The following is a 20,369-nucleotide window of genomic DNA, read 5'->3' on the forward strand; positions in this document are numbered from 1 at the left end:
ATGTAACATTTTATTGAATAACCGTGTTATTAGGTTCACAATTTTGTCACCACATAATTTAAGAACTCCATATTGATACTGCCTCGTCCAGGTGATTTACCATTCTTCCCTGTTCTTAATACCTTACTCACCTCACTTACTAAAATTGGGATCTCCTTCCCTTCCTTTTCTTCCACTGTTCCTTCCTTCAGATACTCTTTTCCATCCTCATTTAATAATTTCCGGAAGTATTCTTGCCATCCTTTTGGTGTTATCAGTTGAAGACTTGTTTTGGCTTTCGTCTCTTCTGGAAGACCTTTTAATACTTAGTACACTTCTCTATCCCTCCCAAATCCTACTTTGCTACTGACATTGGCAGTGTCCTTTCCCATGCTTCATTCTCTACTATAGATATTTTTTTATCACTTTATTCTTCGTTTCCTTGTAGTTTGTTCTTGTTGCTCCCGATTTATCACTTAATTGAATGCGTTCCTCTTTTCTTTAACGGAAACCTCAATTTTCTCCGTCCACCATTCTGTTGTACGGCTGTATTTGTTTCCCCTTATGCCCATCACCTTTGTTAGTATAGTTATAACATCTTATTTTATGTGTTCATGTATTTGCTCTTTACTTCCTTCAGATGATTCTTCCAATGTCGTTTCCATTCTGGTAGCAAAGAATGTTCGAATACTTCCATCTTGTAGTCTGTCAGTATTGAAGTATATATTTTGAGCTTTCTCAGCACAATTCGTTTTAGTGTTGTTAGAATCATTTATGCATTCAGCCATGGTCAAAAGCTCTTCAATTTGACTAGATTATGGTCAGATCCACAATGGGCTCCTCTATAACGTCTAACATCAGCTGCTTTGAAGCTACTTGTCTGTCTAATGACAATATAATCTATTATAAAACAAAGTTTTCTAGTATTCTGTTGTCAAGTATATTTATAAATACGTTTATGTTTAAAAATGTGTTGGTAATTTTCAGCCCAAACTGTTCACTAATTTCAATCAATCGTTTTCCATTGTCGTTATATTCTGTCTCTCCATGTTTCCCCACTATCTTACATGATTTTCTAATTCCTACTCTTCCGTTGATATCCCCCATGACAATCAGTACCTTTCTTCTTGGGAATTTTGCTACAGCCTCCCTAAGGATTGTTCAAAAAGTATCCTTCTCCTGGTCTCTTGCATCATTCGTGGATGCTTATACACCAATAATTACCACTTCGCTGGCAAATAGAGTCATTTCTACCACAATAATACGTTCATTAACAAATTTATAATTTGTGATTATCTTTTTCCATGCTTTCTTTATCGTGATAGAGACTTCCGCTTTGGCTCTTACCGCTTTGGACACCCCGCTTCAAATATGTACATAATTACCAAGTTCTACTTTTCCTTGGTCCCAGAGAGTACGACAACATTCATTTCGCCGATAGCAACCATATCTGGTGAGCATTCCCCTACCCGCCACCTGGGCAGGCGCCTGGTGGGAAACTAGCAACTCCTCACGGATTTAATTTGATGATTACTTAGGGAACAAAGAACGCTGGTCACTGTTTACTGAGCCCCTTTTACTGTCTGTCATCTTGAAACCCATTACGGAGAATACACCCATCAAAAAAGTTTTGCATCACCTCGGTTCCGAGAGTTCCGGAACCTGTACAGAGAATTGGAATAGAGATCAACATAAACAACATTTCCGCCCTTTCTATTGTTCATGAAAACCACACGTTGCATGTTGCACCAACATACAGCGAGACCTTCAGAGGTGGTGGTCCAGATTGCTATACACACCGGTACCTCTAATACCCACTAGCACGTCCCCTTGCATTGATGCAGGCCTGTATTCGTCGTGGCATACTATCCACAAGATCATCAACGCACTGTTAGTCCAGATTGTCCCAGTCATCAACGGGGATTCGGCGTAGATCCCTCAGAGTGGTTGGTTCAAAATGGCTCTGAGCACAATGGGACTCAACTGCTGAGGTCATTAGTCCCCTAGAACTAGTTAAATCTAACTAACCTAAGGACATCACAAACATCCATGCCCGAGGCAGGATTCGAACCTGCGACCGTAGCGGTCTTGCGGTTCCAGACTGCAGCGCCTTTAACTGCACGGCCACTTCGGCCGGCAGAGTGGTTGGTGGGTCACGTCGTCCATAAACAGCCCTTTTCAATTATCGCAGGGATGTTCGATAAAGTTCATGTCTGGAGAACATTCTGGCCACTCTAGTCGAGCGATGTCGTTATCCTGAAGGAAGTCACTCACAAGATGTGCAAGATGCTGGCGCGAATTGTCGTCCATGAAGACGATTGCCTCGCCAATATGCTGCCGATATGGTTGCACTATCGGTCGGAGGATGGCATTCACGTATCGTACAGCCGTTTTGGCGCCTTCCATGACTACCAGCGGCGTACGTCGGCCCCACATAATGCCACCCCAAAACATCAGGCAACCTCCACCTTGCTGTGTGTAAGGCGTTCAGCCTGACCGGGTTTCCTCCAAACACGTCTCCGACAATTGTGTGGTTGAAGGCATATGCGACACTCATGGGCGAAAAGAACGTGATGCCAATCCTGAGCGATCCATTCGACATGTTGTTGGGCCCATCTGTACCACGCTGCATGGTGTCGTGGTTGCAAAGATGGACCTCGCTATGGACGTCGGGAGTGAAGTTGCGCATCATGCAGCGTATTGCGCACAGTTTGAGTCGTAACACGACGTCCTGTTACTGCAGGGAAAGCATTATTCAACATGGTGACGTTGCTGTCAGGGTTCCTCCGAGCCATAACCCGTAGGTAGCGGCCTGAGCGAGGCATGACATCGACAGTTCGTGTGTCTGTGTATCTTCTCCATGTCTCAACAACTTCGCTTTGGTTCACTCTGAGACGCCTGGACACTTCCCTTGTTGAGAGCCCTTCCTGGCACAAAGTAACAACGCGGACGCGATCGAACCGCAGTATTGACCGTGTAGGCATGGTTGAACTACAACAACACGGGGCATATACCTCCTTCCTGGTGGGATGACTGGAACTGATCGTCTGTCGGACCCCCTCCGACTAATAGACGCTGTTCATGCATGGTTGTTGACATCTTTGGGAGTGTTTAGTGACATCTCTAAATAGTCAAAGGAACTGTGTCTGTGATACAATATCGACAGTCAACGTCTATCTTCAGGAGTTCTGGGAACTGGGGTGATGCAAAACTTTTTTTGATGTGTGTATATGAGGTAAACGGGACACACTGTATATATCACTTTGACGTAAATGTGATAATAGGAAGTACTGAAACAGATGCCTCCGAATTTTTATTTCTGTTCTCATTTTCTGTTGAGGTATCACATGTCATGCATATTACTCGGTCGACGTTCCCCGCTGAATCAAGATGCAACACTGTGCCGCTAAAGGGCTTCGAACTGTAACGTGTGACATGGCGGTTTGTAACGTAAGTATGTCGGTGCGTGAGAGTCAGCGTGCTTTAATCTAATTTATAGCACCAGAAAAAGTGCTTCCAATTGAAACTCATAGAAGAATGAAAGCTGTGTACAGTGATGATTGTATCGACGTCACTAATATCCGGCGTCGGGTTGTTCGTACTCCTAATGAAGGAACGGTGGTGCTGACCTCAACCCTTGTGACAGAACTCGGAGTTGACGGCAGCGTACGGCTAACGACGACATTGATCGGAATCAGGTTGTTCAACTTACCAGAGCAAATCGACGGATAACATGGACACAGCTCTCAGGTAAGTATGGTGAGCCGTCCACGGCTCACGTTTATCCCATTTATTGTTTGTCGTCTTCTATTGCGGTACTGCCGCCTCGTTTTCTTATTCTATTTACTGGCGTCACTAACTTCCTGCCTTCCTTGCCCGTGAGAGGCAGCAGCAGCGCGTATCGATAAGTGCACTGTCGTACCATCTCTGGAGCGACTGACAGAATTTCTGGGTCGTCGTGTGTCTGGCAGTCAGTAGCAGACGGTCCAGCAGTGCAGCCGGGACTTAGCAGCGGTGAAGTCGGGGGGACGGAGCGCCGGTGAGGCGCCGATAGCCAGAGCTCACCGACCGCTGGCGACACACGTGAACTGTCCGACGGAGGGAGATTGGAGCGGAACGACCGTTGGTTGGTCGTTCGGTTGGTCGTCTCTTCGGCCGACGTATACTTCGTCCTTTCACCGTTTCCGGGCCTGGGCAGTTGGTCGGTTGGCATGGAGCAGCCAGGAAATCTTCGTCGCTTGTAGTTTGGCCGTGCCAACTGGCGCCCTCTATGCGGTATCGGAGTGTGTGGTGCTGTTACCATTGCTACAAGGCTCGCGGCTCATCGACCCTGGACATGAAAGTTGAGTTTTGACTTAATATACCAGCAAGTCAAGACTGTTCACATTGTGTCGTTTGGAGTTCGTTGTCGGCTGTTGGGATATTCCCGCGAGCAACAACGTGGTTTTCAAGTTGGAAAATTCTAGCCACCCTCCGATGAAGTTTGACTGTATTTGGTTATTTGAATTGAAGTGCACCAGCGGAATCTTCTGCCTTGTGACCGTTAACGCTCCGGTTACCTGCCCTGGCCGTAAAACAACTTTAATTTAAAAATCGGCTAGAAGCCGTACAAGTACAAACAACAAGAACAAACCAGAAAAGGTAGTACACCAAAGGGCGCTCAAAAGTTCTGAGGGTCGGCCCGGAATTCAAACACTGGCGCTCCCTTAGGTGAGACAGGCAGTCGGCCCAACCATTGTCGATCCGATGACAACCCAACAGACAGACAGTCAACGGACCCCGCAACAAGATAACTAAAAGGTTATATGTTCGAGTGTAACTGACAGCCGCTTATTTTAGCCCCTTTCCACAACTTAAACTACCTGTTCTGTCCTGCGGGTTTAGCAGGTCGTGTACAGGCCATCATTGCACAGCTGCGGTACAGAAAACTATCTGCCCGATGGATGCCTCGAATGCTGACTCCTGACATGAAACACAGGAGACTGGACATCTGTTAACAATTTCTTTCGGAGGAGGAGATATTTGCGTTTAACATCCCATCGACAACGAGGTCATTAGAGACGGAGTACAAGCTCGGATTAGGGGAGGATGGAGAAGGAAACCGGCAGTGACCTTTTAAAGGAACCATCTCAGCATTTGCCAGGAGCGATTTAGAGAAATCTCGGAAAACCTAAATATGGATGGCCGGACGCAGGTTAGACCCGTTGTCCTCCCGAACGCGAGTCCAGCGTGCCAACCACTGCACTACCCAGCTCGGTAGTTTCTTTTGGGTTTTGAACGTGAGACTGACGGGTTTCTTAATAACAATATGTAAGACTCCTTAAGTAATAGAACCCAGTACGTTGTCCTCTATGGTGAGTGTTCATCGGAAGTGAGGGTATCATCTGGAGTGCCCAAGGGAAGTGTGGTAGGTCCGCTGTCGTTTTCTATCTACATAAATGATCTTTTGGATAGGGTGGATAGCAATGAGCGGCTGTTTGCTGATGATGCTGTGGTGTACGGGAAGGTGTCGTCGTTGAGTGACTGTAGGAGGATACAAGATGACTTGGACAGGATTTGTGATTGGTGTACAGAATGGCAGCTAACTCTAAATATAGATAAATGTAAATTAATGCAGATGAATAGGAAAAAGAATCCCGTAATGTTTGAATACTCCATTAGTAGTGTAGCGCTTGACACAGTGACGTCGATTAAATATTTGGGCGTAACATTGCAGAGCGATATGAAGTGGGACAAGCATGTAATGGCAGTTGTGGGGAAGGCGGATAGTCGTCTTCGGTGCATTGGTAGAATTTTGGGAAGATGTGGTTCATCTGTAAAGGAGACCGCTTATAAAACACTAATACGACCTATTCTTGACAACTGTTCGAGCGTTTGGGATCCCTGTCAGGTCGGATTGAGGGAGGACATAGAAGCAATTCAGAGGCGGGAAGCTAGATTTGTTACTGGTAGGTTTGATCATCACGCGAGTGTTACGGAAATGCTTCAGGAACTCGGGTGGGAGTCTCTGGAGGAAAGGAGGCGTTCTTTTCGTGAATTGCTACTGAGGAAATTTAGAGAACCAGCATTTGAGGCTGACTGCAGTACAATTTTACTGCCGCCAACTTATACTTCGCGGAAAGACCACAGTGGTACAGGGAGAGAAGATGCTAGTTGTGGTACGATGTACCCTCCGCCACGCACCGTATAGTGGATTGCGGAGTATGTTTGTAGATGTAGATGTAGGTGATGAAATCTGGGTGGACAATCTGGACTACGAAAACATGAGAGCATTATGGAGTCCCGACACAAAAGATAACTGAAGTCAAAAAAGTTAAAGGACCATGCCATCAGCAGGCAAAGTCATGTTCACAGTGTTCTGAGATATTCAAGGTGTGATGAATTCGAAATTCATGCCTAAAGGCATTACCATGAACTCTGCAAGGTGCCGCGAGACTTTCGGAAAACTGAAAGCACGAATTTGAAGAAAAAAATGGTTCAAATGGCTCTAAGCACTATGAGACTTAACTGTTGAGGTCATCAGTCCCCTAGAACTTAGAACTACTTAAACCTAACTAACCTAAGGACATCACACACATCCATGCCCGAGGCAGGATTCGAACCTGCGACCGTAGCGGTCACGCGGTTCCAGACTGTAGCGCCTAGAACCGCTCGGCCACTCCGCCCGGCGAATTCGAAGAGTTCGTCCACACATGGATCTCCCTTTCCTTCAGTATGACAGTGCCAAACCACACACGAGTGCTGCGACATCTGCAACAATTCACTGTTATGCCGACTTGGCCCCCTCTGATTTCATCTGTTTCCAGAACTTAAAGATCACCTTCGAGGACTTCACTCTGATTATGAAGCAGAGGTGAGGATGTAGCTCTATCAGCAAACATTTTACAGTGATGGCATCAACAAACTGGTCTCACACTGAGAAAAATGTGTGACAATGTCAATAAATAGAGACGTAGACATGAAGAATATATATGCAGAATGTTAATAACGGTTGTTTTAAAACAATGTTTCACATTAAATATTAGAGGCCACTACTTTGTCAGCACGCGTACTAGGTATTTAGTAGGAAAATCGTGTGAAACAAAAATGGTAATCGTGTGAAACGAATACAGGAATTTTTCAGATGCCTTGCAGTATGTAGCACGTCGGTACATATCGACAGGCAAAGGTTCTGCTGTTTACTAAAATTACGCCTTTGTGAACGTTTCAGCACTTTCAAGGTTCTTTACCTCATATTCGTCGTTCTAAATGTGGTACTCTTCCGCTGCACTGTATAGACGAATTTCCAAATTACGTGTTGTGTAAATACTTCGCATCAACCGTGACAATGCCAAGCGCGATATTCGGAACAAAGGGTTCTTATTATTTCTCGCACCGAGTGCTGGCATTAATCAGCTTAAAACTGTAATGGAAAAAAAATCTGTCATTTTTGTGGACTCGTTTTTTTCAGCAATTCACACTTGCAAATTAATCCGCGGTGCTCTATTGTGCGTTCTGTTCTAGGGAATAAGCGGGTGCGTCGCGGGCCAGCCGAAATAACAAGGGAGCGCTCGGTGCGAGCGCGCCACCATCGATTCCGCCTTTCTGAACCGCGCCACGGTTCCGCGTCGTCGCCGTTCGGAAACGGGGGGGAAAAACCGTTGCGAACGCTACAAATGGAAGGATTTTGTTTTTAATTATGCTGCAGCTGCGAGCATATTTAAATGTGGTTTGGCTATGGCTCCGGAAATATACACTGAAGCGCCAAAGAAAGTGGTATAGGCTTGCGTATTCAAATGCAGAGATATGTAAACAAGCAGAATACGGCGCTTCGGTTGGCAACGCCTATATAAGACAACAAGTGTCTGGCGCAGTTGCTACAGACGGTGCTACACTGGCAGTATATCAAGATTTAAGTGAGATTGAACGTGGCCTTATAGTCGGCGCACGAGCGATGGGATACAGCTCCTCTGAGGTAGCGATGAAGTGGGGTTTTTCCCGTACGACCATTTCACGAGTGTACCGTGAATATCAGGAGTTCGGTAAAACATCAACTCTCCGACATCGCTGCGGCCGGAAGAACAGGGCCAACGACGAATGAAGAGAATCGTTCAACGTGACAGAAATACAACCTATAACACTAACGTGCCGTGAAACACGCTAATGTCATCCTCTGAGAGGATTTCAATGTTCGACTGTGCGTGTGTCTAGTGAAAAAGGGTATCGGACTATAATTTCGAATTTTGTGATGTTAACAGCAAAACCAAACGGTCCTTAACCTTGGGAATTAACGGAAGTGGTAAAATTAGAAGTGAATGAAAAAAATGAACGGTCGCCAGCCTAATTAGACTCATTAATTTGGAAATATATATTTGAGAAAATTGAATATTAGTTATTGAAGTTACTTTTGTTGGATTTCCCTTTGAATAGCAAACAGGATACAAACCGACACAGAGCACTCTGTACTGTATGTAGCAGCAGTTACCAATAACACACACACACCAGTAAATTATGGGGAACAAAATTGCACCGGGCTCATACTAATGACGACCGCAATCAATAGCATTAAAAAACTAAAATGACTTAACTCCTCCCGAACAAGCCATGAAGGCCCAAAGATACCCACCGGCCGCCGCGTCATCCTCAGCCCATAGGCGTCACTGGATGCGAATAGGGAGGGGCATGTGGTCAGCACGCCGATCTCCCGGCCGTATGTCAGTTTCCGAGACAGGAGACGCTACTTCTCAATCAAGTAGCTCCTCAGTTTGCCTCACAAGGGCTGAGTGCTCCCCGCTTGCCAACAGCGCTCGGCAGACCGGAAGGTCACCCATTCAAGTGCTAGCCCAACCCGACAGCGCTTAACTTAGGTGATCTGACGGGAACCGGTGCTACCACTGCGGCAACGCCGTTGGCCATCCATAGCATTACTTAATAAAACTACTGAAACATCACTGCATGAAGTGCAGAACTGATTATGGACGTGAGAGGCTTCTATCTCGAATGACATGAATAATACAAATAAAGATGAATAACATCTTTAATACATTGTTTCAGCTCCTCTACATACAGCAGTTTTCCTTAGTAACGGGAATAGTTCATTTTTTTCTTTTTAGGAGGACAAACCTACCTTTTACATCGCGCCATGCCACTTTCGTTGCGGAGGGATTTTCCTACAGCACTTTCATGTTACAAATACAAATGCACTAAGTAAGAACCAGCTTTTAACAAACGTACTTCTTTCAGAAAGATATTCGTATTATAATAATTTAAAATTTTAACATATTCTTTTGCTTTTGTTCATATATGCATTACAGAACTATAATTTTCTTGCCATACATCAAAGAGTTCAAACAACACAGAATGTACACTTGAGTTACTTAAAATAAACCTACTCCTAAACAAAACATTTCGCAAATTGCTGCAGATTTCAATGCTGTGTCATCAACAAGTGTCAGCGTGCGAACCATTCAACGATATATCATCGATATGGGCTTTCGCAGTCGGCCGTTGTGGTAGTGCGGTTTTAGGCGCTTCAGTCTGGAACCGCGTGACCGCTACGGTCGCAGGTTCGAATCCTGCCTCGGGCATGGATGTGTGTGATGCCCTTAGGTTAGTTAGGTTTAAGTAGTTCTAAGTTCTAGGGGACTGATGACCTCAGATGTTAAGTCCCTTAGTTCTCAGAGCCATTTGAACCATTTTTTCACAGCCGAAGGCCCACTTGTGTGCCCTTCATGACTGCATGACACAAAGCTTTACGTGTCGCCTGGGCCCATCTTCATCGACATTGGACTGTTTACGACTGGAAACATTTCGCCTGGTCGGACGAGTATCGTTCAAATTGTGTCAACAGGATAGACGTTTACGGGTATGGAGACAACCTCATGAATCTATCGACCTTTATGTCAGCAAGGGAGCTGTTCAAACTGTAATGGTATGGGGTGTGTGCAGTTGGAGTGATATGGGACCATTGGTAGTCTAGATACGACTTTGACGGGTGACACGTACGTAAGCATTCTGTCTGATCACGTGTATCCATTCATGTCCATTGCGCATTACGACGGACTTGCGCAATTCCAGCAGGACAGTGCGACACCTCACACTTCCAGAATTGCTACAGAGTGGCTCCAGGGCCACTCTTCTGAGTTTAAACACTTTCGCTGGCCACCCAACTCCCCAGACATGAACATTATTAAGCATATCTGGGATGCCTTGCAATGTGCTGTTCAGAAGAGATCTCCACCGCTCCGTACTCTTACGGATTTATGGACAGCCCTGCAAGATTCATGTTGTTAGTTCCTTCCGGAACTATTTCAGACATCAGTCGAGTACATGTCGCATCGTGTTGCGGCACTTCTGCGTGGCAGCCGGAGGCCTTATGCGATATTAGGCAGGTGTACCAATTTCTTTGCCTCTTCGGTGTATAAGTACCACAGGTGAATGGAAATATTCCCGTAGCTTGCTACCAAAGAATAGAATATCTATGCACCATGCTATATTTGGAATCGCCATCATGCGTGTGAAAGAATCTTGAAATGACAGTCAATCTTTTCCTGAGGAAACTTTCAAATATACTTGTCGCGCAAAGAGAAAAGACAAAATGGTTTCTGTTAAATGGGATAAAATGGAGCATACCACTCTACGAGCGTAGTGTGAAGAGCTCTCGATGTGGCAGTGAAACATAGGCCATCCCGTAGAAAAAGCAGCTGTCCTCTTTTTAGGTGAACAGACTTGGTGTAACGTTATGCACTGAGTAGAGTCGATTACAGAAGTGTGATTCAGAAAAGTCTACGAGGGGTAGTCGTTAAGTTTTGATTTCTCCTCAAAACAATAAACTTCCATAATTATTATTGCTTGTTTACAGGCAAGTGTCTTCAGCTCTGGTTCACATTAATATCTCCGCCTCTCAGTACCGTATCACTCCGTCAGAGGAACTAAAACAAGAGCATCCGGTCCATTCATAAATTGGAGTATCGTGTAGTGACTGTTTTCTGCGTATGAAGGGGAACAACGATGCGCAATCTTTGGCTCTGAGCACTATGGGGCTTAGCAGCTGAGGTCATCAGTCCCCTAGAACTTAGAACTACTTAAACCTAACCTCACCTAAGAACATCACACACATCCAAGCCCTAGGCAGGATTCGAACCTGCGACCGTAGCGGTCGCGCGGTTCCAGACTGAAGCGCCTAGAACAGCTTGGCCACTCTGGCCAGCGCGCAATCTTTGCTGATGACAGGGCAGTGCAGACCGAGGCAACAGGACAAGTTTTGCAGCTTCCTCAGACCAATCTATATACATACTGCTTGCCAAAATGAATGAAGTACCCAGAAGACGCGGTGGATGGCAGCGTACAGACTATGGGTGCGTATGTAAATGATTGAAGTTGCAATTCTCTGTGACAGGCAGAACGTCCGCCAGACTGCATTTCTACATCTACATCTACATCCATACTCCGCAAGCTACATGACGGTATGTGGCGGAAAGTACCTTGAGTACCTCCATCGGTTCTCACTTCTATTCCAGTCTCGTATTGTTGGTGGAAAGAAAGATTGTCTGTATGCCTCTGTGTGGGCTCTAATGTCTCTGATTTTATCCCCATGGTCTCTTCGCGAGACACACGTAGGAGGGAGCAATATACTGCTTGACTCCTCGGTGAAGGTATGTTCTCGAAACTCCAACAAAAACCCGTACCGAGCTACTGAGCGTGTCCCTTGCAGAGCCTTCCACTGGAGTTTATCTATCATCTCCGTAACGCTTTCGCGATTACTAAATGATCCTGTAGCGAAGCGCGCTGCTCTCCGTTGGATCTTCTCTATCTCTTCTATCAACCCTATCTGGTACGGATCCCACACCGGTGAGCAGGATTCAAGCATTTGACGGGCAAGTGTACTGTAACCTACTTCCTTTGTTTTCGGACTGCATTTCCTTAGGGTTCTTCCAATGAATCTCAGTCTGGCATCTGCTTTACCGACAATTAATTTTATATGGACATTCCATTTTAAATCACTCCTAATGCGTACTCCCAGATAATTTATGGAATTAACTTTTTCCAGTTGCTGACCTGCTTGACCTGCTATATTGTAGCTAAATGATAAAGGATCTTTCTTTCTATGTATTCGCAGCACATTACACTTGTCTACATTGAGATTCAATTGCCATTCCCTGCACCATGCGTCAATTCGTTGCAGATCCTCCTGCATTTCAGTACAATTTTTCATTGTTATAACCTCTCGATATACTACAGCATCATCTGCAAAAAAGCCCTCAGTGGATTTCCGATGTTATTCACAAGGTCACTTATATACATTGTGAATAGCAACGGTCCTACGACACTCACCTGCGGCACACCTGAAATCACTCTTACTTCGGAAGACTTCTGTCCATTGAGAATGACATGCTGCGTTCTGTTATCTAGTAACTCCTCAATCCAATCAAACAATTGATCTGATAGTCCATATGCTCTTACTTTGTTCATTAAACGACTGTGGGGAACTGTATCGAACGCCTTGCCAAAGTCAAGAAACACGGCATCTACCTGGGAATCCGTGTCTATGGCCCTCTGAGTCTCGTGGACGAATAGCGCGAGCTGGGTTTCACACGATCGTCTTTTTCGAAATCCATACTGATTCCTACAGAGTAGATTTCTAGTCTCCAGAAAAGTCATTATATTCGAACATAATACGTGTTCCAAAATTCCACAACTGATCGACGTTAGAGATATAGTTCTGCACATCTGTTCGACGTCCCTTCTTGAGAACTTGGATGACCTGTGCCCTTTTCCAATCTTTTGGAACGCTACGCTCTTCTAGAGACCTACAGTACACCGCTGCAAGAAGTGGGACAAGTTCCTTCGCGTACTGTGTTTAAAATCGAACTGGTCCAGCGGCCTTTCCTCTTCTGAGCGATTTTAATTGTTTCTCTATCCCTATGTCGTCTGTTTCGATATCTACCATTTTGTCATCTGCACGACAATCTAGAGAAGGAACTACAGCGCGGTCTTCCTCTGTGAAACAGCTTTGGAAAAAGACATTTAGTATTTCGGCCTTTATTCTGTCATCCTCTGTTTCAGTACCAGTTTGGTCACAGAGTGTCTGGACATTTTGTTTTGATCCACCTACCGCTTTGACATAAGACCAAAATTTCTTAGGATTTTCTGCCAAACCAATACACAGAACGTAATTTCGAATTCATTGAACGCCTCTCGCGTAGTTCTCCTCACACTACGTTTAATTTTTGTTTGTCTGCAAGGCTTTGGCTATGTTTTTATGTTTGCTGTGAAGTTCCCTTTGCTTCCGTAGCAGTTTTCTAACTCGGTTGTTGTACCACGGTGGCTCTTTTCCATCTTTTACGATATTGCTTAGCACATACTCATCTAACGCATATTGTACAATGGTTTGGAACTTTGTCCACTGATCCTTAACACTATCTGTACTTGAGATAAAACTTTTGTGTGAGCCGTCAAGTACTCTGAAATCCGCTTTTTGTCTCTTTTGCTAAACAGAAAAATCTTCCTAATTCTTTTGCGGTTGAGATCATCAATGCTGTAACCGTTTTATGATCGCTGATTCCCTGTTCTGCATTAAATGTTTCAAAGACTTCGGGTCTGTTTGTCACCAGAACGTCTAACACGTTATCGCCACGAGTCGGTTCTCTGTTTAACTGCTCAAGGTAGTTTCCAGATTATGCACTTAAAAAAATTTCACTGGATTCTTTGTCGCTGCCACCCGTTATAAACGTTTGAGTCTCCCAGTCTATATCTGGTACATTAAGATCTCCACCCAAAACTATAACATGGTCGGGAAATCTACTCGAAATATTTTCCAAATTTTCCTTCAGGTGTTCTGCCACAATTACCATGTTTGAGCCTGCTTTAACCGTGACCTTAACCAAATTATTTCACATTTCGGATCTCCGACAATTTCCTTCAATACTATTGCACTTCTTATCGCTATAAACACGCCTCCCCCTTCACTGTCCACCCTGTCTCTGCGTTACACATTCCAATCTGAGTTCAGAATTTGTGGTATACGTGTTTATTTTTGACAGGGTATATACTCATAAGAAACGTGAACATCTTCAGGTAATTAGCGACCACTGTGTAGCACAGGGAGATGCCGCGTAGGTCTGGGAGAGAAGAGGCTCATCGTCGGTTGCTTTCATCCAGACTTGTGGGGACTCATATGTGACAATGGTCCCTGAGAAACTAGGACTGCGTGTGAATGAAGAGGTTCAAATGGCTCTGAGTACGATGCGACTTAACTTCTAAGGCCATCAGTCGCCTAGAACGTAGAACAAATTAAACCTAACTAACCTAAGGACATCACACACATCCATGCCCGAGGCAGGATTAAAACCTGCGACCGTAGCGGTCGCTCGGCTCCAGACTGTAGCGCCCAGAACCGCACGGCCATGAATGAAGAGAGGACTAGCTATCTCGTGGTATGCAAGAAAATCTGAAGTGATGACTCTTGTCTATAGATGGATTCATTTTTAAGACAGCTGACCGCTACAAGCACTAAGGTTGTTTTTTCAGTAACAGCATCAGAACTGATAAAGAAATAGAGCGCCGTCCAGCAGCAGCAAGCAAAATACATTCTAATTGTATCAGTACCCAAGAGAAAGACCACTTCGTACTCACTTCAATATCTGCTTGTATATCAATCAATTGTTGTATCAGTAATATTAGACAGATGTGAAGCACCAACATTAAAATAAAAAAGACGAAGGAAGATTGTTAATATTCGAAACGAAAATACTAACCTAACATTTTCAGACCTGTAATTGATTTAAAAAAGCATGAAACGCAGGATACGGAAAAGTGAAGAACAGCGAGAGCTGTACACACAATATGATCGTTGGTGTGACGGATGAAGGTTGAGCTGGACAGCCATACAGCAAGAATGGCAGAGAATATACTAACCAGAATAGCATTCTGCAAGGTGGTAGGTGGAACGAGACGAAGAGAAAGACGCATAAGCGGGTGGCGAGATAACAGTAGGGTGGACACAGCTACGATTAACATGTACTTCGCCGGCCGTGGTGGCCGTGCGGTTCTAGGCGCTGCAGTCCGGAACCGCGGGACTGCTACGGTCGCAGGTTCGAATCCTGCCTCGGGCATGGATGTGTGTGATGTCCTTAGGTTAGTTAGGTTTAAGTAGTTCTAAGTTCTAGGGGACTGATGACCTAAGATGTTAAGTCCCATAGTGCTCAGAGCCATTGTCAACATGTACTTCAGATAAACAAACAGTGCACTGCAGAGAATGAAATGGGAGAGGCTCATAGAGTACTGTATGGTCAATAAGACTCTGGTGACATACCGTTAGTATGTATATTTTAATGACTATAAAGATTCACACATCTCATCGCACACACCCCGTAACCGTAAAGCTACCCTTCACTGCCTGCCACCTAGGAATACGTGTCTCTGTTTTCCAATAACTGTTCAAAGTGGCGACATTGGCTTCGATACACAAACGGTATTCGCGTGCGATAGCAACCCCGGCAGTGAGGGCAGCTTACACGTTTTGGCGAGTCGCCTGCGTTATCGTAACGATTCCACGCTCACAACTTGATGGGGCAACAGTGATGCTTCCCAGCGTCTCCTCGTATTTGACTTTGCGCTGCTGGCCGGTGCTGCTCCTGTTCGCTATTAATGTTCCTCTCCTGCGCATGCGCCTATACACATGCGTGCACTTCTGACGGTCTGCATGGCGTCTGTATGCAGATGACTGCGCCGTAGAGCTGGTCTGCTGCTCTTACAGTACCTCACTCGGAACCATACACGGGAACTGCGATTTTGGCGTACTGTATTTCTCTGCACTGCGAAACGTGGAACAACACCACATTTTGACACGTGCAAAATATATCAACGCAACGATACACGTATCACGATCTCCACTGAAACTGTAGGGAGCTTGGTCCTGAGACTGGTAAGATGCTGAGACAAAATTTAGTAAAAAAAACAAAAAGCTTAATAATATTTATTTGCCTCAACGGCATTTCAACATCGAGAAAGCAAACAAGTCAAAAGAGGCGTTATAACAGCCACCATAAAATCGTTAACAATTGCGACAGTATCATTTACACGACATTCACCATAAACATTGCGTTTGTGCACGCGAATTTCATAGAAGATAAATACTAAAAGTAATGCTACTAAGCCGGCCCGAGTGGCCGAGCGGCTCTAGGCGCTACAGTTTGGAACCGCGCGACCGCTACGGTCGCAGGTTCGTATCCTGCCTCGGGCATGGATGTGTGTGACATCCTCAGGTTAGTTGGTTTAAGTAGTTCTAAGTTCTAGGGAACTGATGATCTCAGCAGTTAAGTTCCATAGTGCTCAGAGCCATTTGAACCATTTTTTTGATGTCACTAAAAGTCCCCACGGGGGACATAATAATAGATGTGGAGACAGGAATCCGTCTATTATCACTGAAATTAGGCCAGAAACGGCTAGAATATTACGCAATAAGAAGACACCTAACAGTAATTTGTTTAAGGTGGAAAGGAAGGCGCTGGGAGAGATCAATTCGAATAAAAGTATAAATGTACTTTCAGCTGACAAGGGTAATGCCACAGTTTGATGAAGAGCGAAGATTACCACAAGAAGATGGTTACCGTTTGGATTCCGCTACTCATAAAATGCTTCAGAAGGATGCTACAACTAAAGTTTTGAGGTCCATCAATCAACTGGTGAAACAGTCTTCGAACAATAAAAAAGACTCTGCAGAGCAGAAAGTTTCCACCCAGCCTACATCGCCTAACAAAGGTGCATAACGTTTCTCTGAGACCGATTGTAAGTGCCGTAGGATCTCCCATCCATGAGGTGGTCTGATATCTCGCCTCTTTGCTGCAGTTGTATGTAGAGAGAACTCACAGTTACATTTAAAATTACTTGACTTTTCTTGAAATACTGAAGGAGATTTACGGTAGCGCAAGTGATATTCTTATCAACTTTGATGTAGTGGACCTGTTTCAAAATGGTTCAAATAGCTCTAAGCACTCTGGGACTTAACACCTGAGGTTACCAGTCCCCTAGATTTAGAACTACTTAAACCTAACTAACCTAAGGACATCACATGCGTCCATGCCCGAGGCATGATTCGAACCTGCGACCGTAGCAGCAGCGCGGTTCCGGACTGAAGCACCTAGAACTGGTCGGCCACAGCGGCCGGCGTCCCTGTTTACTATGATTCTTGTAAACGGTGCTATTTCATACATAGCAAACATTTTTCTGGCTGACGTAGTGGCTTTATTGAGACACGGCCGTACCACAACTTATTTTCAGTACAACAATGAATTTTACTAACAAATCATCGGGTTGGCCAAGGGCAGCCCTCTTAGTGCGGTTGTTGCCGATTTATTTATGGAGTCCTTCGAACGGCGGGCGCTGTAGACGGCCAGTAAAAGATCAGCTAAGTAGTACCGCTATGAGGACGATACTTTAGTAGTATTGGCTCACGGTGAAGAGGAGCTAGGAGTCTTCTCGGCACATCTCATTGGCATTCACACAAAGACACGATTTTCTGGATGTATCTATAATCAAACGGATGGACGGGACTCCGGGATATAAGGTATACGGAAAGGACACACACAATCATGGATACCTTCACAAGGAATCAAACCATCAACATAGACAAAAAAAGGGGTGTCAGTGAAATCATGGTGGACAGAGCCAACAAAATCTGTGGGTCAGTTTATCAGCAAGATGAATTAAATCACTTACTGTCGGCTTTCAAGAAAAATGTATATGCTAGTAAAGAGAGTGATCGAACTCTCTATCAAAGAAGAGAAGAAGGCACAAATACTGAAAAACAACGACCGTCATCTGTAAAAGTTTTTCTCCCGTAATTAATAAAATTACGAATCGCATCGGGAAAGTTTCCGCCAAGTTGTGGTCGGAACGATCTTTGGACCCAACCACAAGATTTAATGAATGTTTCAGATATACGGTACTCCCTAGCAACACCTGGCATATATAAAATTCCGCGCAGTTGCGGACACGTATATATTGGAACCACGAAAAAAAGCGTTAACACACGCCTACGCGAACACAAAAGGAACTGTCGTCTGGGACATACCGAAAAATCGGCCGTACCAGAACATGTTTTTCGAGGTGGGAAGCATGAAATAAAATTCAGTAAGACGAACGTTTTAGCAATCACATCGTATTATCATTCACGCATGTACAGAGAAGCAATTGAGATTCATAAACACCATAATAATTTTAATAGAAAAGAAGAAGGTTTGAAGTTAGATATAATATGGAAATCGACTTTGCGCCAAAAGAATGAAAATCGATTATTTTTAATCGAGAATGATGAGGCCATCCAGAGACAGACACACAGTCGGCAACACGTGACGCATGGTGATGCCGTCTGTGCAAGAGCCCTTCAAGCATTAGTGGCAGTAGCAAGCTTCAGCTTGTTCGGACATCGCTCAGACACAGACTAACATTAAAACCAGATAACCCCAAATCGCACGCCAGAACGTCTTAGAAGGCCCATACGACTTTCTAAACAACTCAAGTTTGCATACCTCACCACTGTAATCTTGAATTAAAGAAACTACTGTAGGAATTTACAGGAAGACAAACAACCAAACGGTTGGCGTTTTAACAGTTGGGCCGTTAAACAAAAGCACAAAACTCAAAAATTAATGTCTTGTGAACTGATTAATACATAAAAAAGAATTCCACAAAACAATCAAAATTGTTGTATACATTTCTGTTTGCCTTTACAGGTAGGCTCAAAATAATTCGGGCTTGAACTGTTAACACCGAATGTTGATTCCCATAAAAATCAAAGGCAAATTTAACTGTCACTGAGGAAAGGTAAGTGGCGTTGTACGCGAGAACCCAAACCGAATTTTACTTAACGAACACTAGATTTCGCTAATGTCAACAGCCTTTTTAGGCCCTTTAACTGTAAGTAAAAGAGGTTCTCACCGTTTTCTTGGTACGCCTGTGTTTTGCTGTAAGTTAATACCGAAAGCACACTATCTACAACTAAGGCAGGAGAAATAAGAAACGTGGTGGCTACGAACGCACAAATTCACGACCATACAAGCAGTTGCAAGGAATAATTCTTCAGCTGTCGTATGCGCTCCGTTTCAACAGCCAAAAATAATACGACGAATCGGACTTCCGTTCTCGGTTAGTGGCCCCTGTTGCTAAATCGAACGTCAGACAAATATCAAGGCCAGGGATGAGCGGGCATGTTCAATGAGTTCGGTGAGCGATTCCGCGCCCTCTCGAAAGACGCCGACCAACACGTCACGCAGAGCAAACAAGTTTCACGACCGGGAGGTACCGATTGTAACACGCGCACGGCGTAGCCATAGTGTTGTAGGTTTCGGAGAAAGAGCATTGAAGAATAAACATGAGCAACGTCTGTGAGCATGTTAAGTAATCAACAGTCTGAAAAGGCAGAGAGTTACGCAGTAGTTTATACAAATGGTATGAAGAAGGTGGGGTCCTTAACTTCTCCGCTGTGCTCTCAGAATCTATGTCTACTACACTGTAGGAAATATTGCAACCAGCCACAAGTTCTTTTTGAAATTGTTTTATAGTACTATTACTAGGTTCGGGCCTGAGCCCATCGTCAGATGGTAGTGTTGACTTCTTTGTGAATTTTGCACTTGTGCCTTCATGAAAAAATCTCCTTTACATATTATAGGACAGAGGTTTAATTTTCTTTTACAATCCATAGTGATCAGTGAACTGAACTAACAGGATGGCGCTTGGATGGGAACTAAATACATGATGGCGGATGGATGAAAGTCAGATTTGCGACACCCAGGGTTGAAATCACGTGGTTTTCTTACTGATGGCAGAGGAAAACACTTGACACACACAGCTGCTCAGAATCGACACGAGCGTCTCAGGGGTTGCATAAAGGTAGACCAACTCGACCTAGGGATGTCGAAGTAGTTGCCTAACCCTCAGGCGGTTGACAGCCTCATGGCTCAAATGATGTCGAAGTTTCTGACAAGTATATTTTTAACGTCCTCAAGAAGTATATCAACGCCTCTTTGCAGCTAGGGTGTCCATTTAATTATCATTTCGTCCTCAAGAAAAGTACGTTTGTGGCACAGACGATGTTGCCGAACTGGGTGGCCTTAGTGGGACACTTTGATATTTTATTCTCGCATGCGTCAATGTCGATTCCTCCCTTGATCACGTCACAGGAGGGAGCGGAAAAGGAGGGATGAACAAGCATAAAAACACGCAACTGCTTCAGATCGCATTCAAATTTCGTCGAATGATTTTGAACTTAGTGGTTCCACACTGTACGGCACATCAAAAATTACTGTCACTGTACACTGCAGCATACAGTGCCCATGTAGTAGGGTTGAAATGCCCAACAGGTGGCAACAATGGCAAAATTTGTCAAGAACGTCATCCTGCTGATCATCGAA

At 44.5% G+C, this 20,369-nt stretch overlaps 1 pseudogene; it reads right to left on the reverse strand.

The window, feature by feature from the left end:
• Positions 1 to 8,753: 8,753 nt before the first annotated feature.
• LOC124709382 lies at positions 8,754 to 8,871 on the reverse strand (annotated as a pseudogene).
• Positions 8,872 to 20,369: the final 11,498 nt, after the last annotated feature.

The sequence above is a fragment of the Schistocerca piceifrons genome, chromosome 7 (genome assembly GCF_021461385.2).
Source record: "Schistocerca piceifrons isolate TAMUIC-IGC-003096 chromosome 7, iqSchPice1.1, whole genome shotgun sequence".
NCBI lineage: Eukaryota > Metazoa > Arthropoda > Insecta > Orthoptera > Acrididae > Schistocerca > Schistocerca piceifrons.